This window comes from Anas platyrhynchos, chromosome 16 (assembly GCF_047663525.1).
Source record: "Anas platyrhynchos isolate ZD024472 breed Pekin duck chromosome 16, IASCAAS_PekinDuck_T2T, whole genome shotgun sequence".
NCBI lineage: Eukaryota > Metazoa > Chordata > Aves > Anseriformes > Anatidae > Anas > Anas platyrhynchos.
The window spans coordinates 3,997,440-4,017,942 of NC_092602.1; the positions used below are offsets into that span (position 1 = coordinate 3,997,440).

The following is a 20,503-nucleotide window of genomic DNA, read 5'->3' on the forward strand; positions in this document are numbered from 1 at the left end:
TCGATCCCTTTATCGCCTGCGGGTTGCCATAGACACCACGAGTCCTTCCCCAACGCCCCCCAGACCCCCCCACCGCTTTCCAATTGATAGCCGGGCAAGCTTTTGCAGCACCGTGGAAATTAAATCCCTGCTGGAGGATCTGGGGGCTCAGGGCACACAGGGCTGAGAGCCCGCAGCTCGGGGCAGCCCGTCCATCCCTCCCCAGCAGGCAGGGCCAAGCAACGAGCCTCTCCTGAAATAAGTATTGCTGGGAGTAAACAGCATTAAAGGGGGGTTTCACACGAGCTGGAGGGTCAGCTTCAGCCGCCAGACTTTTTCCTGCCTGCTGCAGGGAAAGTCACCCCTTGGTATGCAGAAGATGCACAAGCTAGAAACTTTTGGGGCAGAGAGGCCAACCCCAAACACACTGCACAAAAACGTGAAAAAAAAACTCTGCTGAGTTTTTTTCAGTCCCAGCCCCACAGGGACCTCCCTAAGGACACCACAGGAGACAAACCCAGTGCCATGCAGACAGACCCGCTGTTATCGCAGCCCCGGGGCCGTGGGGCAGGCGGCTGCAGGCCCCGAGGGAAACTGGAGAAGCGTGGTGTAAATACTGAGTGTGCCCGGAGCCAGAAAGCTGGGCGAGGGCTGCAGGCATTTCCTGACACTTCCCTCTCACGAGCTCTGTCAGCCCGCCAGCCCCGCGGAGCCCTGCCGTGGGAGGCACGGCGCTGCCGGGCCCTCGGTGCCACCGCCACAGCCTGCGACAGCAGAAATGAAATTCCTCCCACGCAGCGCAGAGGCAGGGCTAGGACATCCAGGCAAGCAAATCCACCCAAATCTGGTGGAGCTGAAGGGGAGAAAATGCCCGGGAGCAGCGCAGAGCTCTCCAGCACACGAGCGGCTGCCTCACCTCTCTGTCCCCGATCACCAGCACCTTGTTCCACCCCGACGTGCCTTGTCGAGGGCCTTGTCGAGCTCAGAACAACGCAGAAACTTGTGACCAGCACCAGTCTCCAGCCTGGACACGATGCTTTCCAGCAAAAGCAGCAAGTCCCCAAGCTCTCTCACCAAGCCTCCGCAGCTCTCCTCTTCCCACCGCTTCCTCGGGTGCTGGGACCTGCTGCAAAACGCTCAGACGTGGCGCTGGGAAGAACCGAAGGCCAGCAGTACCTGGGAAGTACGTGCCAGAAAGCAGAAAACACGGCAAGTGCTGGAGGGAAGGAACTCGAGAGATCCGTCATTCCAGGGGGGGGAGGAAAAAAAGCCATGTTCAAGGCCTCCTCGGTTACGTAAACTTCATTTCCATGTCTTTTATCACTGATAAGATAAGCCATTGCTCAAGTTCAAGTTCTGTATCAAGTAAACCATGATAATCCTCTTAGGAATTCCCCATGCCCCAGCTTGAACAGACCTGCAGAAAAGAGCTTAAGGGGTTGCCTTCGGCTTAAAAAAGAAACACACACAAGCACGCAGCCACACACTTATTTATAACGTAGGCAAATTGGGGCCCGGGATAGAATAGGGAAGGCTTAAACGGGGCTGCCTGAATAAAGGGAGCTACTTCTGCCCTAGTTCATCAAGGCTCCCAGCCACGGCTGGGGCACGCACCGTGCAGTCGGCCACAAAGAAAATCGCCCTTCCGAGAAGGATTTCTTGCAGCAGCGAGGAGCTGGAGGATCCCGAGAAGCAATTCAAGCGATTCACGGTCAGCCCCACGCACTCTGTGCCGGATTACGCCAACAAGAGCTTCCCAGGCTGCTGTGTTTTTTTTATTTCTTATTACAGCAGAGGATAATTTCACCTCACCTGAGGCCGGTGGCAGAATTACAGTGATTTCAAGCAATTACCCCCCTGCTCCAGGTGTAAGAGGGGAACTCGCCACGACCACCCCGTCCTGTTGTACCCCTCTATTGTACCGTCAGGGCATCCAGATGTGAGCCACCGCCTGCATTTCTCAGCCTGTAATCTGACCCAATCTCACAACTGGATATTCTTCCTAACCACTTAAACGTGCACTTGCACACACCGCCTCGCGGCACAAAAAGGCCACTTCATAAACTGCTGATTGCGAGGTAGATGGCAGAAATAAACAAACTCTCGCCCTCTGCTGCCGCACGCCATCAGGATGCAAATTACCTGGGCCAGCAATTTTATCGCAGCATCTTCCAGGCGACTGCCAGGGCCAACTTTTGAAGCCTCACGCTTCGCTTTACGGGGATAGCTTGACATCACGGGGCCACCCTCGGCCACCCCCAGGCGCTTCAGTGACGTGCGGCCACAGCCCAGGAGGGCACAGCCCTGCACGAGCGTGGCAGGCACAAGAGCAAGGCACCAGGCAGCGGGATGTGGAATCAGGACTTAAAACGAAAGCTTTTTTCAGGCCTATCGACTTCCCTCAGGCAGCCCAACGGGCTCAGGTACCCACAGCTGCTTCTTACTCATTTCCAGCTAGCGAAACTTTCATCCCTCCAGCCCCAGAAAGAAAAAACTGCCTCTCCCCCTCAGGTCTTCCTCAAACGTGCCTGGGTGTTTTGTAACACGACCTGAAGCTGCAGCACACCGAACCGAACAGCTCTCTCCTCCCCACCGGCAACTTCGGGATCCTTCGGCGCTGCCTGACAATCCACAAACCCGTGGCAAAGGTTGTTTTCAAATCAGCTGCCGGAAAAGCTCTTCCAAGATAGCAGCTGAATTCAAATCACCCCAGCAATTATAGCTCAGGGGGATTTCTAGGTTTTTCTTTCAAGCAACCTATCTGAAAACAAAACAAAAGAGAAAAAAAAAAAAAAAAGCTGCTTTAAATCTCATTAAAAGATTTCAAAGTGTGTCGCAAGCATGCCACATTTTCCACCAAGGCAAGCAGGAACAAATCCAACCCTCTCCACCCCATCTGAGGAGGTTTTTTGTCCTGTAAACCCTCGCTGCGTGCCCCCCCCCGTTTCAGCAGAGGAGAGGGACGCGGCAGGGTCCCCAGCTGCTCCAGACCTCTCGACATCCCGCTCGCCGCTCCGTCCCGCGCCGTTTCCCACACGGGGAGGTTTGGAGGTTTTCCACGCCGCCCTCCTCGGGTTTTCGCCCCTTGCCTCAAGGCCGCATGCAGATGACCGTGCTTTTTCTGAAGCCGGTGCCAATGAGGCCGCTGCATTCGTTATCCGGGAGGATAATGACAGAGTGCAATTCAGTCAACAGCAAATCCTCCCCGGGGAGATGCCCTCTGACCTCTCCCGAGCTCGGGGATGAAAGTAGACAGCCAGATCTCAGACAGGCGGCAGAGCTGAGTGAATAATTCCTAATGAAGCCTTTCATCTCCCCTTTTGTTTTGGGGCGGGGGGGACGGAGGGAAGCGGAGGGAAACGGTTTGGCACTATCCACCAGCAGAAAATGATTTTCTAGGGCTACTCCAAATCAGTGGCGGCCGCAGCACATTTTTCATGGGCTTGGGTTCGTACACGGAGGACAAGCTGCTCCCTGCAGGCAGCGGGGTCCAGAGGGGGAGAGCCGAGCAGAGCAGCACAGCCCGCAGCAAGAGCGGGGATGCTGCTGGAAATCTGGCCTAAAAGCCCCGTAGCAAGCAGCAGGGTGAATGCAAATATCTACTCAAACTGCATTTTTGCAATAAAATTTGGTTCCAGCAGCAAAACGTGAAGGAGAAGCAAGTTCCTTAAGTAATGCCCACGGAAAGCCATGGACACAGGGACCTCACCTCTCCCCGTGTCAGCCCTCACCAGCAGCTCTCTCCAGGTTACAAACCCACGAGCTGGAGAGACAGCGAGTGTGGGATACGAGCAGATTGTTATCCCCGACAAAAAGCAGCAATTCTCTGATCTCCTGCGCGAATTCAGCGGCAGAATCAAGTCCTGCAGCATGTCCTGAGTGTCACCCAGAGGTCTTAAGGGAAATAAGGACAGAAAAGGGGCAGAACAAGAACCTCAGAGCCGCTTCACAAGCTTTGGGTCACCCACATGGCACCAGACCCCATCCGTGCAGTACCGGTTGTAGGCGCACACTTTTCATCCCCATCTCTCCGCCAGGCCTGAGCTCAGCCACATCTGAAGCAGTCGCTTCCACCCAGCAGCTGCCACCCTTAGATCTGCCCTCCCCAGCACCAACATTTCACGCTGCAATCAGGAATTACACAGAGGGCCCACGGCCCCGGGATGCTCCCGACCCTCTTTGAGGCAAACGAACCGACGTGAACCCACACGCTCAAACCGAGCTTGGCGAGGGTATTTATAAAGACGCCAGATCCCAGGGGTACCGATGACAATCTCTTCCCCAGTAAAACCCGATTCCAGCCCCAGGCTCTCTCAAACCCCCCCTGACACCCGGGACGTCACGCGCAGCCGCGCAGGGAGCAGCCGGCATCCCCTCCAGGTGCCCAGCGCACGGGGCCGTGATGCCAGCGATTAGGCAGAGCTTCAAAAGGAAGGGAAACAAGAGTCCTAGTCAATGACTGACCAGAGGAGCGGCTCAGGCTGCTCTCATGTGCTCCTCTCCCAGCGCATTTGTTTGCCAGGCTGCCCGAGAGGCTCCCAAGGGTCAAACCCGAGGAGCCGCGGGGTCAGCGGCTGCGCGGTGATTTCAGCTCCAACGCAACAAACAAAATCCCGAAACGGCGAGCGAGAAGTTCCCAGCCTGTACAATTAAAACTAAAAAGACACGGATATGCAAATCCTCTAAGCTCAAACATGCCAGAGGCAGCATCAAAAAAAAAAAAAAAATAAAGAAAGAAAGCCACACGTGATTGCTGGAGATCAGAGGTTAACAATATTTAGTGATCTGCCTCACATTCTGACCGGCTCGCAGGGGCTGTGGAAAGCAAAACCCTGCTTTCAGGCTATTTTGAGAAGCACTCACAAGGTTTATCCCAGAAACTGCTCTCTGCCTACTCGGATTTCTCAACCGAACCGATCACATGGCGCTCCGACGGCCTGCCGAAGACACTTGAGACTTGCAGCGCTGCCTGCCACAGCGCGGCTTTTAATTGAGGCTGAACTCCTTTAGCCCCTGCTGCAGTCGTCAGCTCCAATCACTGAAATAATAATTAAACCCAGGAGGAACGGTCCAAAGCAGTGATGCCCTTAACTAGTGCGTTAAGACGGGGAGACCTGCAGACGTGCGCAGACACCTCCAGGACGTGCTGTTTTCTTTCCAGCCTGCGGATCTGCCTGGATTTTGGATCTGCCTGGATTTTAACGGCGCCGTAGGCACGGCAGGGATCTCGCAGTGCAGCACAGAGACAGAGGAGATGCAGAAAAGTGTCCTTAAAACTTCCTTTCACCCCGCCAAGACCGAGGAGAAAATCGCAGCGAGTTTCACCCACTTCGGGACCTTCCTCCTCTAATTCTGGGAACGTCACAGCTGCTGATGACCTGGGTGGGCGTCCAGAGCAGAGCACGTGGTCCTGCATCAGCGTAGCTTGGGCATTTGCCCCAGCTCACGGGGTCCTAGGAAGGAAACCTGCTGCAGAAAGCACGCCGAGAAGCGCGGGCTGCGAAGGCTGGTGGTGCATCAGGCAGCACTGCCCTGAAATCCAAGGGGAGAGCCTCAGCCTGGAAACTGCTCTTCGTTAGGTTAATTAGTCGAGTTTGCTGTAACCAAGTCGGTTACCATAGCCACGGTGCCCGGAGAGGAACGCTGCACATGGGTGTCCCTGCTCGGGACCGGGGCCGGGGGCTGCTGGCCCTCGGCACTGCACAAACACCGCTCGCAGGGAGGCTCCTGGCCACACATCACACGGCTGCTAAAAATAGTGCTGGAGAGCAAACAGGTTAATGGCACGGCGAGAAAACGCAGCCACACACGGAAATAAACAGGACCCGTGCGAGATCTGCCCCCCCAGACCGCCCCGTGGATGTGTGAACAACCAGAGAGATGCTGGGTGCTCTGAAAAACCCAACCCCTGCCAGCAAGAAGCGACGGAGAGCTGCCCGTCTCCCCGCACACACAGCCAAATCTCTTTCATCTGCTCCGGTGCCTGGAAAAAGTCCAGAGTTAGAGCATTTCCCCAAACAAGCACATATTTTAAGTGTCATTAGCTACACTCTGCCCTTTTATGATCAACATCGTTGCTGTCGCTCACAGATCCGCGCTGCAGCACGCGCTGATCCCTGGGCTCGAGGCACGCCAGCAACACCCCACTGCTCACAGAGGGGGAGAAGGGCAGATTTAGGGAAGGGGGAGAGAAAATTTGCAATTTGACCAAGCTCCTCCAAAAGTGGGGAAAAGGACCCTTCCCTCTCCCATCTTCTGTTCATCCAGTGCCTAACTGGGCCGCTACTGGTCAAAAATAACTGGGGGGAGAGGCGTTACGAGAGGGACACGGTGAGGAGCAGCATGGTAGGGAACTCAGCCCTACAGCCCCGAAATTTATCCTAAAATCAGCAAAAGGCAGTGGTAAAAGTCAAAAAGCTCAGCCCTGCTTGACAGACAGCCCCAAACCCATTAAGGAACGCGATTCAGCGCCACCTTTCTCAGCAGGTTAATGGTAAGCTGCTACTTTTTTTTTTTTTCCTCTCTTGCAGATGCCTTAATTGCTTGCTTCATACAGATTTCACTGCTGTGCTTATCGCGAGGCTCCGAGCCGGCCGTGTGACGAGGGTTCAGAGCGCAGGGCAGACCCATTTGTCTCTGTAACTAATTGTTCTGACTTCCCAACGTGCACACCAAATTGACTTGGCAAGACCGCAAGGCAAAGCTGCTGGGTTTATTTAGGCGTTTCTTCCAAGGTGGCAATCCAGGCACCCAGGACACGGCACCATGGGCACCTTTATCACATTTATGCAAAACCAGATCGACCGAAGGCAGGATCAGGCCCCAGGTTAGCAACATTCCTGGGCACGTCCTTTACACCAGGTATTGTAGCCTCAGTTACCTGACTCCGAATTCACCGGCGAAGTGCTCCAAGTTCACGAAGGCGAGCGCCAACGTTTTTACTCCTGGTTGTAGCCTCTCCACGACACCCGAGGCGTGTGGCCTCGCCGATCCCAGCGCAGGGAGCGCCTGTGTTAGCCAGGCACGTCCGACCCCAGGTAACGCGGGGCTGCCGTCGTGCACGGACACGTTCTTCCTGGAACAGCCCCGTGCCTGCGGCCAGGGGGCTGCCCCCGCACCCGCCTCCCAGCTCCGCCAAAGGTTCAAGGTGTTTCCGCATGAAACAAGGAACTAGAGCCAGGCGAGCACAACGGCGCATTGTGCGGGGAGCAAAAGCCTCCTGCAGAGAAATCTGCAGGCTTTTCGAAAGCACGACCGGAGGAAAAACAGGGCGGGGGGAGTGCCGCAGACAGAACTCAAAGTTCTTGTCCTGGTGGAGCTGATAGCAAAACGCACGTGGTGGGAAGCAGGAGCAAGCAGAGGGCTTGCACACCTCTGTCTGGCACCTCAGCACGGCTCCTTCAGCTCTGGGCAGAGCAAACTCCCCATTTCCCAGCTCTAAAGACATCCACAAAGCGTTCTGGATTGCAGGAACACCAGTCTCGATGGAGATGCAAGCCTCAGCTTCCCGCAGCGCGAGAGCCGACAACAAAAACACGAGCCTTAAGGTATGCACTCACGTCTCTCTGCTTTCGTTTCATAACGCTGGAGAAAACCCAAACTCCTGCAGCACTTCAGCCCATCGCCACGCAGCCCTCAGGAGCACTGCAGGCAGCTGGCTGGGTGCTGGACCAAAACCGCAGCAGCTCTTTCCGTGCCTCTCTAATCACTGCACCTTCAGCCCCAAAAACGCCAAAAAAATAAAGATTTTTTTTTTTTTTTAGCAGCTACCTCATCGAGACAGCAAAAACAAAGCCAAGACTCAAACCTACAAATGAAGAGAAAAACAGCAAGCAGAAACAAGGGCTGGCTGACACCTCCTGTACGTGCTGTCAGCAGGATCACCTCCTCCGAGAACAAGGCCGCAGCGCGATGCTCGGCGCACACAGCACATGGCAACTGCTCCACGGCCCCAATTCCAGGGTTGCACAGAACCCATTGCCTCGCAGCTCAGTAACCAACAGCCACTTACACTCCCCCAGAGCACTCCAGCACCGTACGCCGCCCCCCAGTCCGATTTTTGGCTCTTGACCTCCTCTCAAGCACCCACTCGGGGCGCAGAGAAGCCTCGCACCCTGTCACCAGTCACGCTCGGCAGCTCCAGCCACAGGTACGCAGCCGAGCCAGCAGCACAGGAGCTGTGCAAAAAACATCTCAAAGGCAGCCCAGGGTGGCCACCAGGTCTGCAGAGCACACGCAGAGGCACCACAGTCACCAACAACCCCAGCACACAGCCAGCGTCCAGCATGGGTACATGGGGCCACCTCCTTGGCACCCTCCAAGTGGGTTAGTTAAGACTAAATGGCTTAGTTAAGACCAGAAAGCCTCAAGGAATAACACTGATGGCTTTTTCCACTGCCGGTTCAGAGTTTTTTTCCCCAAACACTGGATCCACAGATTCCCATGATGTGCAGACTTTGCTGCGTTTTCTTTCTTCGACGGTTTTTAATCGGCTCTGGTCTAGCATTTGGAAATTGTTATTCACACGCACACACAACAGGAACAAGGCTGCAGGGAAACACGAATTTCACTGGGCTGCCTGTTTGTGTCTGTGGACACCACCTCACATATTACCAAATCAAAACAAGGCGGCCAGCTTCAGCATGAAGGGGGGAAATGAAAGGGCAGACGAGTGACCTAGAAATGAAGCGGAGACTTTGGCATGAGCTCGAAACTGCAGCAGAGGCAGAAAGAGGCAGGGAGAGAGCTTTCCAGGCTCCATTTTGAAAGCAGCTACCAAGTGGAAGTACAAGACACGGTACCTGCAGAAAAACAAGGGCAACACCTGGTCGAGGAGGTTCTTCCGAGGGGTAGGAGTGCCCCCCTTCAAAGAGAAGGAAGCCTCGTGCCAAAGCAGAAGGGATGCAGTTATTTAAAGCCTCGGTGCAGGAACCCCCCCCCTGCTCCACGAGCAAACGAGTAGAGAAACTTCCCAAGCGCCCAGCTCTGATAGCAAACACCAGGGCTGCTCCACGCCCAAGATTTACATACCACATGAGATCACGAAACGCATGACTGTAATGGCAAGGGCTTGGCGAGTCCGTAGCCGAAGCTGCAGGGCTCCGAGCAGCGGCTGAGGAACGCTGCAGCCACACGTCTCGCAGCGCGGCTCCAGTACAGACTCACCCTGCCAGTTCTAATTGGTTCGGGGAGGGTGTTAACGAGCTTCTCCTCTGTTCCAGCAAGTTTCAGGCTCCGTCAGGTAGCGTCCACGGCGCTGGCACAGAACCGACGCAGGCTGCGCATCGCCCCCAGCAGGGCTGACCACTTGCCCGTGGGCCAAGCTGGACGTTGGCATGGCACTGGGTGGCCCACCATAAATTCCTGGGGACTTGCAGCCTTAAAACCAGCTCCTTGCATCGTCAGGGCAACAGCTTGGTGGTAAACACTTGTCCAGGGCTGCAAAGTGCTGCTGCTCCACCGATAAACCACGCGCTCACCAGAGCTCCTGCAGCACTGGGAGAGCAGAGCCCTGAGATATTCACCAAGTGACCATGTACCATGCCGCTGAGACCTGGTCCTATAGGAACCTAGCTGTTGGGGTCATTTCATGTGGTTTTGAAACATTTTCCTATGGAAAGCTGACTTCTCATTGTTTGCTGCAGCCCATGAGAAGCCCACACATCCTGCGGCGGAGAAAAGAGATCCTCCACCTCCGAGCCAGGGCCGTGGGGTTTCTCGGGAAGCCTGGCTTTGCGTGCCATCCCAAACAGCCCTTCACTCTCCCCTTCCAAAATCCACGGCGACACGCTCCGAGGAGGATGAAGGCTGCCCAGGGAACGCGAGTCCTCGGGGACCAAGCACATACAATGGACTGATCCCCATCAGGAACCTTCCCAAACCCCGTCATCCCCCACCCACAGGGCTGACACATTTCTTTCATTTTGCCTTCTTTAACGTGAAGCCACGGCAAAAACGAAGGCTTGCAGCACAAACCCTTCTGCCCAAACACGCACAGGACAAACGCTGTCTTGTTTGGGAAGACGACGGAAGGCATTCGGATCGCGGCGCTGAGCACGAACCCAGAGCCTGAAGAAAGCAGGACGGAGGGGATGGAGCAGCCCCAAAACCACACGACAGATGGGCACAGCAGCGGAGAGCTCCTGCAGGTTGCCTGCACACGCAGGGAAAAAGAGTGGCTGGGCAGGAAGGGTTAACGCCCCGGGTATTTGGGGCCGAAACCGCGCTTCTGGGCACCGCCACAAGGTCCGGCGTTACAGCGGGGAAACAATGCTAAATAAAGGTTACGCCGAGTGGTATTATGTAAATAATTCTCCTCCACAATGAAAGGATAAACCCAGGGCTGCCTGGTTAGTTATTAACTCGGGAGCCAGCGCCGCGGAGAGGAAATCCTGCCGGCTCTCCCTCCCTCGCCATATGTACCGGAGGGCTGCAGATGGGCCCGCAGCTCCCCGAGACAATGCCCAGCACATCCCCTGCCTCTCCCCAGGCGCTGGCACTCTCCCCTGGAGCACTTCCCACCGGAGGAAACCATCTCAGCCCCACCACATTGTCTCCTCCGAGGGCAGCCTGCTCATCCCAAATCCTGCCACTGCCCGGGCTGCGTTCAGAGCCCTTCCTCCTCCTCCTCCTCCTCCCTGATGGGAACACGCTCCTCGCCACGTCCCTCCACGTGAAGCCGGGCCCGGCCCTTCCCTTCCCCCTGCAGGCTGAACCTGCTGGAGTTTGCCTCCCCGGCACCCACCGTTTCTCCTGCCCAGAATAACTTACTCAACCTTTCTGTCGCCTCCTCCCCCCCTCTCCGCAACCTCCCTCCAGCCTTGGCCTCCCGACTGAATGCTTTATGTTTGTCAGACAATTTTAAATCTGTCAGCAATTCATCCATCTGCTGCCTCCTGGGTTGTTTTTTTTTTTTTAATGCTGCGAGCGGCTCCGGGATACAGCCTTGCATAAAACTCTCCATGGAAAATGGAGCTGTATCTCATTTAGAAACGGAACCAGCTTTGAGATCATTTCTTTCCAAGGTGTTGGGCTGTTTCAGAGGCTGGCTTCTCCCCTGCAGCCAGCAGAAAAGCAGCGATGCTATCCGCTCTAAAATAAACATCATGGGAGCGGCGATAAGGGGAAATATTTCAGCTGACTAAGAGCAATGCGGGTTCAAATCCAAGCGTAAGCTGATATTGCTTGTAATTTGCTCCCAAGCCAAAAACACACACCGGGAGTGAAAAAAAAAAAAAAAATAATGGATGGCATTAAACAGCGAGCAGCACACTCAGCGACTCTGCACAACTTCAGCATTTGCATTATTATTTTTTTTTAACTAACCTTCACTTTCACGGATCATAAAGTTAATTTGGAGCCAACTTCCCTTCCCTGTAACTAGAAGGAGCTGCCATCCCTTACATGTGTTAAGGTTTGCTCCCGAGCTTCAGAGCAGTCAGGGGCATTCCCCGCGGGCACGTAGCCACGCCGCCTGCTTTGCTCGCCCCATCCCACAGCTCTCACACCAGGGCAGTAACTGCAGCCCCTCCACATCCATCCTGGCCACCTCTTGGACACCTCCAAGCCCAACTCAGCCCGCTGGCCGGGTGGCTGCAGCCCCCCCGGGCACGCTCCTGGCCTTCAGTCATGCAGCCCGTGCCCCCGAGGCTCACCAGGGGCCTTGGGAAGAAGGGAAGTGAGCAGAGGGGTGGGCAGGGGACTGGGGGCACAACCCGGATTTCTCAACTCCCTGTACAGTCCCGCGTGTGGGTCAGGGCTCACTTCCCAAAACTGCCAAATCACGCATTTCCTGCTGCTGTTCTGCCCTCCTTCCCTTCCCAGCAGCTCCCTCCCTCGCCTGGACCAGGCTCTGGGGGCACTTTGATGCCCGCAGATCCAGAGGTCTGCCTCCCCTCGCCAGCTTCCCTTTCAGGAAGCAGCTCTGGTCACGCTCATTACGTGAGACCCATTTCCATTTTCTTCCACAACACAAAAATCCGACCCTCAGGCGCCACAGGGTAAATCCGAGGCCTTGCCACCTGTGTGCCAGGGCAACCCCAGCCATAAGGAGCAATTCTCCACGACTCCAACATGTCAACACAGCAAAGACCCCAATTAAAGCCACACCGAAGCTTATGTCATGGCATCCGAGATGAGAATCCATGACCTCACGATGCCTAAATCCTTCAGCAGCTGCGAAAGCCTCAGACATTGACCACAGCAGCGCCTGGGTGCTGCTGCACGTCGTTCCCAGCTCCATCAGAGCCGACCCTGCTCTCTGCTCAAATCTCTCAGCGAGGACTGAAGCGTGTTGCAGCTCACCCAAGGGCTGCTGCACGAAGAAAACTGTCCTTTCAAGCACACATTGTCCTTGATTCCCATCCTCATCTACCCCTGCACGTAGCCCACGGACTGCATTTGGCGGATCGCTGCTCGCAGCCACAAAACCCAGGAGAATCAGCCCCTTGCAAGAGGGAACCCTCGCATGAGGGCAGAGACTTCACCAGCAAAACAATTCAAAGCGTTGAACCACACGCCACCTCTCTGCCCTCAATTTTCAGACGTGTCCATAGATCTGGCTGGAAGGAGCCATCAGGTCAGGGCCAGGGAGCGCTGCACCTCTCAAACCCAACCCAATTTGCCACTCTTCAAATCATCTGCCCAAAGCCCATTCCAGAGATTTTACCCATTTAACCCTCCTTTCCTACCCACCCTTGTGATCTCCCCAGTTTTACATCTTTCCTCCCCTCCCTAGAGCCAGAAGATGACGCTCACTCACACACACAGGTTACGGCTGACGTTATGTGGGCTTCTCCCACCGCGACCCACCTGCACCCAGGACTGTATTTCAGCAGAGGAATGTCCCTGGGTCACTACCAACCAACCCAGCAGCAGGAGAAGCACTGGAAGGCATCAAAGGGCCAAATAACACACGTGCATGTCACGAAACACGAGGACATCTGCTCCGACCAACTCCAGCCAGCGCAGCCTGGAGCTGCAGCGGGGACGAGTCGGGCAGCTCAGCTCTATTATTACCACGTGTCGCTATCGGCACAGCTGCACACATGCCTTCATCGCCAATCATAACAGAACTGCCTTCAGACTGGGTCTTGTAATTACAAGACACGAACACGGCTGAACCAGCCCCCCTTCGGATTTGGCTCCGGGGCCGGGTACAACCTCCACTCGAGGCGGCTTGGTCCGAATCCAGCCGCAGCCGTTAGCAAAGGCGAGGTAGTGCCAAGCAGCAGCTGTTTGGTGGTGGCTCGAGTGAAGCAAGTCGACGGTTTCAGTCCAGATCTTGTCGTGAAGAAACGCCCGTCACCTCCCTGGCACCCAAGGTGTGAAGCCAGAAGCATCCACCCTCCTCTCCAGCGTGGGAGCCCTGCCGCGGGAGGTGTCCCTGCACGGAGCTGCGCAGCAGGCCCTGACCTCTGCAGGGCTCTCAGAACCAGGTACGTTTTGCAACTTGGCAGAAACACAGGGCTAAATAACAGAAACCACCACCCACATAAAGCCAGAAGAACAAAGTACCAGTGTTTTCCTGCCCCAGACATGTGCATGCCCCATCTCCTCTCTCGCACCAAAAATAGCTTCTACTTTTTCCCTTTTGGCAACAACAAAGTAGGGTTTGAGTGCATTTGCTTTCAATAAACTGAACGCGTTTTGCAAGAGTCTCTCTCATACTGAAACTTACCCAATTGAAGTTATAAAATATTGTCACACGCAGAACTTCCCTTCCCTCCCGTGGCTCCTCGGGACTCGGACTGCAACCTTTCTGCCCTCCCCGCACGAGGCACGGCCTCGGAGCCAGGAGGGCAGAGCTGAGCCCCAGAGCCACCAAATACATCAGCGGTAAAATTCAGAGATTTAAGCACAACTTCATAAAAGCCATCCAGAAGTTTTGTTGCCACTTTCAGAGGAGTTGGAAATGCTAACCCGGCTGTCCCAACTCACTTCCCTTCCCTTTATGAATTATCATCATCACCCTCAAACCCTTCTCTTTAAAAAAAATCACACAGCAAACCTTAACCTTGCTGATAAAACCTCAGCCAAACGCCAAAACTCTCACCCCACGCAGCCGAGGAACACCACTGGAACAACACCACCTCCAAAGTCAGATTAAAAACACCGGATTCAGCAAAACCCCGCTGTCTTCAGGCACTCGAAGCCCCAACCTTTGCTTCGTGAGAATGCCGAGGGAGAGGTCACAGGAGAGTTCAAACCATAAACGCCTGCGAGCCCGGGGAAATACCCGCTGCACAGATCACCTCCAGCACCACGGCCCCTCCGGGGCAAATTCTTGAGCTGACCCAAAACACAAAGTTCAAGGAGCAGACCCAGCCGGGCACAGGCCGGGGCTTCCAGAGGGTTTGAAGCAGCGGGAGGCAATGGGGGGAGGTTCAGAGGGGTCAGCACAGCCCATGAAGGGGGGTTCAATGGGGTCAGCACGGCCCCAAGCCCCCAGCCTTCGGGCCGTGCAGCAGCCCACATGGCAGGCAGCTGCCCGCACCCACCGCAGCCCCTCTCTTTGTGCAGGGCCAGGGTTACGGGAGCAGCAGGAGAAGTGAGAAGGGGGAAATTTGGAAAATCTGCAAGGAAAAAAAGCATCACTCCGGCGGCTGCGGCTGGGAGAGGAGCGTACACTTGTTGCCTGCAGCCACCGGCCCTGCTTACCCACCGTAAATATTGACACGGGAACAACGCATCGCCGGGTGAGCTCTGGAGTTTGTAGATCCCCACATTTGGGGTTTGGGGTCACTCCTCGCCCCCAAGGACCCCGTTTTGGGGGCAGCGGGGCCGAGCCTGGCCTGGGGCTGGATTCACCCCACTCGGCACCGGTCTCTGATGCGGATCCGTTCCCTGGGCTCTCACGGCGAGCGTGAAACCAGCAGCTTCAAACATGTGTGTCGGGCGAGAGCCCGAAAAAATAAAGCAGAATTGAAAGGGATTTTTTTTAAGAAAGAAGAAAAAAAAACAGCCAAAAAAAAGCACCGCCACGCTGCGGGGGGGGGAAGCCTGTCCCCACAGCCCCCCCATGGCTGCCAGGCTGCCTCGCGTGGGGGGGGGGCTTTCCGTGGAAAGGAGAAGGGGGAAAAAAAGGAGAAAAAAAAAAAAAAAAAAGAAAAAAAAAAAAAGAAAGTTTCTTCCCCGCTCAGCCGCTCTGGGTGCACATTTTCATTTTTACGTAACCGCGGCTGGCTCGCCGACCTACCTGCCTGGCAGCCCCTCCGCTCGGCCCCTGGGCGCCGCAATTAGCAGCAATTAACGCTGCTTCCCCCCCCTCCCCTCAAAAAAAATAATAAATATAAAAATAACCACGTTTCCCATTACCCACCCCGTGGGCTACCAGCGGGTCCTGCGTGGCCGGGCTGCAGCCCACCCCCCTTAAACCCTCCTCCCCCATTCACCCCGCGCTAATTAATTAGCGGGGGCGGCGCTAATTAGCTGAGGGGGGGTGCTCTGCGGGGCTGGCCCCCCCCCCCTTTGAGGTGCTCCTGCCTTACCTAATCCCGCCGCCGGCTGCCGCCCCCCATGGCCGCTCCTCGGGTGCTGCCTCTGCTCCTCCTCCTCCTCCCGCTGCGGGGCCGCCTCAGCGGCCGGCGGGGCAGCGCTGGGCGCGGGGGCTCGGCCCCGCCATTTGCGCCGCGGTTATAAATCCAGAGCCATGGGGGCCAAAACAGCCCCTGGGGGAGCCCAACCGAGCCGAGCCGGGTTGGGCTGGGCTGTGCTAAACGGAGCTGCAGCTCCCCTCTCTCGCCCTGCCGAGCCGAGCCGAGCCGTGCCCTGCCCGGCCGGGAGGGAGGGAGGGAGGCGGGCAGGAGGCGGGCGGGTTTCGCTCCCTGCACCGCCCGCTTGCCTTAAAGGAGCCGAGGCTGCCTGCAGAGCTGGGTGCTGCCCTCCTGGGGGTGCTGAGGGGGGGTTAGGGGGTCGTACGGAGAGGTTGGGGGCAGCCCCCGGTGCCCTCGGGTGGGCTGCTCGCGGCTCCAGCCTGCCTGAGGTGGGGGAGCCTCAAGGGGTGCTGGCTGTGGGCAGCCCGCCTCAAGGCCTGGCTGTGCTTGTGGTGAAGAGTTTAGCTCCGGTGGCTCATCTAAAGATGCCCTGTGAGGTTTAAAATCATGGAATCACTGTGGTTGGAAAAGAGCTACAAGATTGCCCGCTCTAATTATCCCCCTACCAGCAATGTCACCCACCAAGCACCACGTCCAACCTCTCCTCGAACACCCCCAGGGACGGTGACGCCACCACCTCCCTGGGCAACCCGTCCCAACGCCTGCCTGCTCTTTCTGAGAAGAAATGTCTCCTCATTTCCAACCTGAACCTCCCCTGGCACAACTTGAGGCCTTTCCCTCTAGTCCTACCACAAGTAACCTGTGAGCAGAGGCCGACCCCCAGCTCCCCACAGCCTCCTTTCGGGTAGCTGCAGAGAGCAATGAGGTCTGCCCGGTGCTGGCTCGTGTCCAGCCTTTCATCCACCAGCAACCCCAATCACTTCTCCTCCTGCTCCCCGTCCATCCCCAGCTCCATGAGGTTGGCCCCTCTCAACCCTCTTGCGGCCCCATGTGCGTGCCACCAGGCGATGCGACACCCCAAAACCTTGCAACCTCCCTCAACCTGCTCCAGCTTGGCACCACCAAAGGCATGCGTCCCTGCAAAGGCCACAGCTGACCTTTCACAGCTTTTGGGCAGCCCACGTGCCCCTTTCCTTAATTTTTCCCAGTCCTTGGTCATACGTGTCCGTCTGGCAGGCCGAGCACCTTGTGAGGCAACGCGGCGGATCAAACCTTCCCCTGGAAGATGTGATTATCTCTGCAGATAAAGGACCGGCTCTATCAGCCTTGCATTGTGGGGTGTCCCTGCTCCAGCCGCCTAGCATTACTTGAGCTGTGCCTTCTTTTTTTATTTATTTTTTTTCTTATCTGCAGTGTTTCTCAGGGAGCTTTCATTTAATGAATGGATGGCGAGTCCCGTACCACTGCAAAAAGGCTTCAGCCGTTGATTTTACTGCAGCCAGGAGCCAGGCGTTTTGATTCTACTGACCTCAGACAACATTATATTCAAATGTATTTAAAAAAAAAAATCCCTAAGGGTTGAACACACTTTTCAGCAGGGCTGCCTATCCCACCAGAGCACAGATGGATTCTTTGACTGCGTTTCTACAATCTGGAAGACCACGGTCCCGAAGGAGATGGGCTGGCATCGCAGCATCAGTACAGGCTTTTAGTAGTGGCACTGCTTTTGTAATAGAGGGGATGGTTTCACCACATTTCTACGTCTTCCCCTGCTCCTGGCTGTCCTGTAGGCCCAAACAGAACAAGCAGTGAGTGATGTCCTGCTCTGCACGGAGCTAGCCTCGTTACACCCCATCCTTAACAACCTTTCTCAGGGCCTCCCGACTTGGCGTTTCCAAGCTTTTTCCCAAGCAGAGGCGGAAGCTGAGAGTTTCTTTTTTTTTCCATGGAAATCCCTGAGCAGCTTGTGGCAGGACCACGAGGTGCCAGGAGCCGTGGCCTTGCCAGGACGAGCCTCCCCAGCACCACACCGAGCAGGGGACACCGGCAGCAGGTCTTGGTGCCAGCCACATCCCTGCACATGAAAGACCCGAGAAAGAGCAGGGCTGCCACTGTAATCACAGCGTGTCTGCGCTGCGAGGCTGGAGATAGCTTACACAGATTTTCCGTAGTGTTTCACTTCTAAGCGGCCGTTGATAGCTATTCCATCAGATAAAATGGTAATGCAGCGCGCCTCTGAAACGGCGCATCAGCAAAGAAGGGGATTTCAGATCTCAGCGGAAAACTGGAGTCCCGCCTCGTATTCTTGTCTTGCAGTGTTTCGGCATTAAACTCGCCTGATCCCCGGCACAAATGCAAGAAATTGGGGCATTTTCTCACTTGGGTTCACCTAAACTCCTCCAGGAAAAGCAGCGAGATGCAAAACAGGAGCCACCCGCACTTTGAAACCGCCCTCCCATGGAAAGCTTCAGGGGAAAGTAATTAAATTTAATGCAAGCTGCAGCCTTTAAACTAAGTCATCCTGTAATTGCCTTTATCAGAGCATCAGCCCACTAGAACTAATGCTCCTGGAAACCACTCCAGGGGAAGGGGGGGGTCCCTCCAGGAATATGCGTGGCCCGTGGCAGCTGGCAGGTCCTGAGTTATCAAAGTTAGAGAGAGGCCTGAGTCCTGCAAACAGCGCGCCTGTGTCCTTGGGGGGCTGGGGCTGAGCGAGGGCAACACCATGAGGACTTCCAGCACGCAGCCCCACTGGAGCATCACCGACATGGTGTGGAGGGCTTGTGCCAGGGCTGGGGATCACCTTGGGAAAATGGATCCATCTCCAAAGAAAAGCCAAAAAGGCTCCGTCTCCGAAAAGCTAAAAAGGAAAGAAGTCTCCAAAAAGCCAAAAAGGAAAGATGCCTCTGGTGCTGCTCTGCGCAGGGGCTTGCTCCATGCCCACCTCCCCATCTGGAGTCCTTCACCCAGCCACTGCCCTCGTTTCCAGCCTCGGTCACGCCAGCGTCCCCGCCGAGTCCCCACAGCCACTCACAATCTGCTGCAGACAGCTGCTCGCGCCTCTTCCACGTTCGCTTTCAGGCTGGCGGTGGTTTACGGATGACGAGATATGGGTATCCCGAAGTAGGTGGCATTCAGCGACATGAGGAGAGGAGAAAAACTGAGATGATGCTGGGTGGCAGCTGTAGGCTGGGAACAAGAAGCACCAGGGATACCTTCGGCTCTGGCAAACGCTGCAGGGCAGATACATCAGGGCTGGTGGGGCTGGTGGGGCTGCGGGGTCCCCAGGACATGCACCCACAAGAGCCACATCTCGTAGGATCAGCAGGGGACCTGGTTTTTCAGCTCGGATAAAAGCAGCAAACACAGCCATTGCATAAGAGCAAATATTGCCCTCTGCCCTGCAGTGGGGATGGGCAGCGGAGGGGCTGCAAAATGAGGGGCATAGGGGTGTCGGGACATTAGGATAAGGGGCATGGGGACATGGGGACACCTGCCAGCCTGCATTTTGGCCGGCACAGGGGTGGGTGCCACCAGGGCAGCTCCCACAGTGAATACCTGAGCTCTCCCGCAGCAATGAATTGCTGCAGCTTTATTAAATCAATATTAATTCATAATCTTTAGCACACAATTACAGTTATCTCACACACAAAACTCCCCACCTCTTCAAATCTCTGATCCGACAGGGTTATAATTAGCTTATTACTGGCCATACATCTGCTAATAACTTTTCCCTCAGCCCTGCGAAGTGAATTAAGGAGCGCTAATAAACCATGGCTGTTAATCCATTTATATGTCTTAGGCTCTTGTCTAGGTACCGAGTTTTAAGATCCTTTAAAGGGGGTTCTCCCTGTCCCAGGCCACGTGGCATGGACACCAGGGGTGGCTGGTGGCACAGGTGATGTCCCACTCGTTGCCCCAGAGGGTGCAGTGCTTTCAGGAGCAGGATGTGAGGAGAAACTCAAGGAAGCATTTGATAAGCTGGGGAACCTCAGAGGATGTAAGCACGGGTCCCTTTTCCCCGTGCCTTCCTGTTCTCAGCCCTGCTGCCTGTGCCTGGCACAAGGCAGAGGGTATTTCGGGAAGGTCCACGGCGATGTGGTGAACCCCCAAAATACCATTTCTATGGGAACAACAGGCAGGAAGGTGCCGGACACGGACCCCTTTCAGCAGAGCTCCAGCACTGCCCGCTCCTCTTCACCACGGAGCATTTCTGGGGCCATTCATTGGCGATAAGGAAAGCGAGATAAGAGATGGCTGGGGGGGGAGGGAAATGTTGATCTACAACGACGGCCGGTAATAAAGGGCAGCAGAGAGGCACGGTGCGATGTGACGAGATAAAAGCAGATGGCTGGCTGCTGCTTCTAATTATAGGTCCCCGCTAACGAAGAGGGTGCTGATTAGACTGACATTGTCCTAGGACGCGTGCTTCTGAGGGAGCTGGCTCTGCGTCGGTGCGCACGGCTGCCCCGATTGGGGGTCCCACGTCCTAAGATGTGTCCCCACTGTGGGGACAGCTGGGCCCAGGGCATCCTGAGGACACCGGGAGAAGCCAGCGGAGATATTCCCCGTGCCAGGGAGGGGACTGTGGATGTGACAGCCACCGCTGGGCCACCTCGTTGGGCGCTGCTCCAAATCCGAGGTCCCAATGTCTGGAGACAAAAGGAAGCTCCTTTTGAGTAAGAAATGCGGTTGAGTCTCATGGGTGAATAATTTATGATGCTTACTGTAATAAGACAGAAAAAAAGCCACATTCAGTTCTGGTTTCATCATATTTTTGGCTATGAGTAAAACAGTAGAAAATGATGAGGGCTTCCCACAGCAAAGCCAAGTGCCTGAGACTGAAACTGGTAGCCAGGCCACTTCTAACCAGAGAGTTGATCTTTTGCATATTTTCGGTCATGTTGGCTCTTTTTCTCCTCCATGGAAGAAACTTGCCGTGCAGTTAGTTAAAGCACTGTTGTGTCTCCCTCGCTGAGCTCATCCGGCCAAGCAGGGCGATGCCCTGGCTCACATCCACGCAGGGCAGC

The 20,503-nt window shown here is 55.6% G+C and overlaps 1 protein-coding gene across 14 annotated transcripts in view; it reads right to left on the reverse strand.

The window, feature by feature from the left end:
• NCOR2 (nuclear receptor corepressor 2) overlaps positions 1-15,766 on the reverse strand; it is a 221,886-nt gene extending 206,120 nt beyond the window's left edge. For 10 of the 14 annotated variants that reach the window (XM_027469767.3, XM_072024399.1, XM_072024413.1 and 7 more), the window contains exon 1: positions 15,468-15,766. The gene's annotated coding sequence lies outside the window, so the exon portion shown is untranslated. The remainder of the gene's footprint in view (positions 1-15,467) is intronic. The other 4 variants (XM_072024414.1, XM_072024412.1, XM_072024406.1 and 1 more) reach the window with 1 other exon arrangement.
• Positions 15,767-20,503: the final 4,737 nt, after the last annotated feature.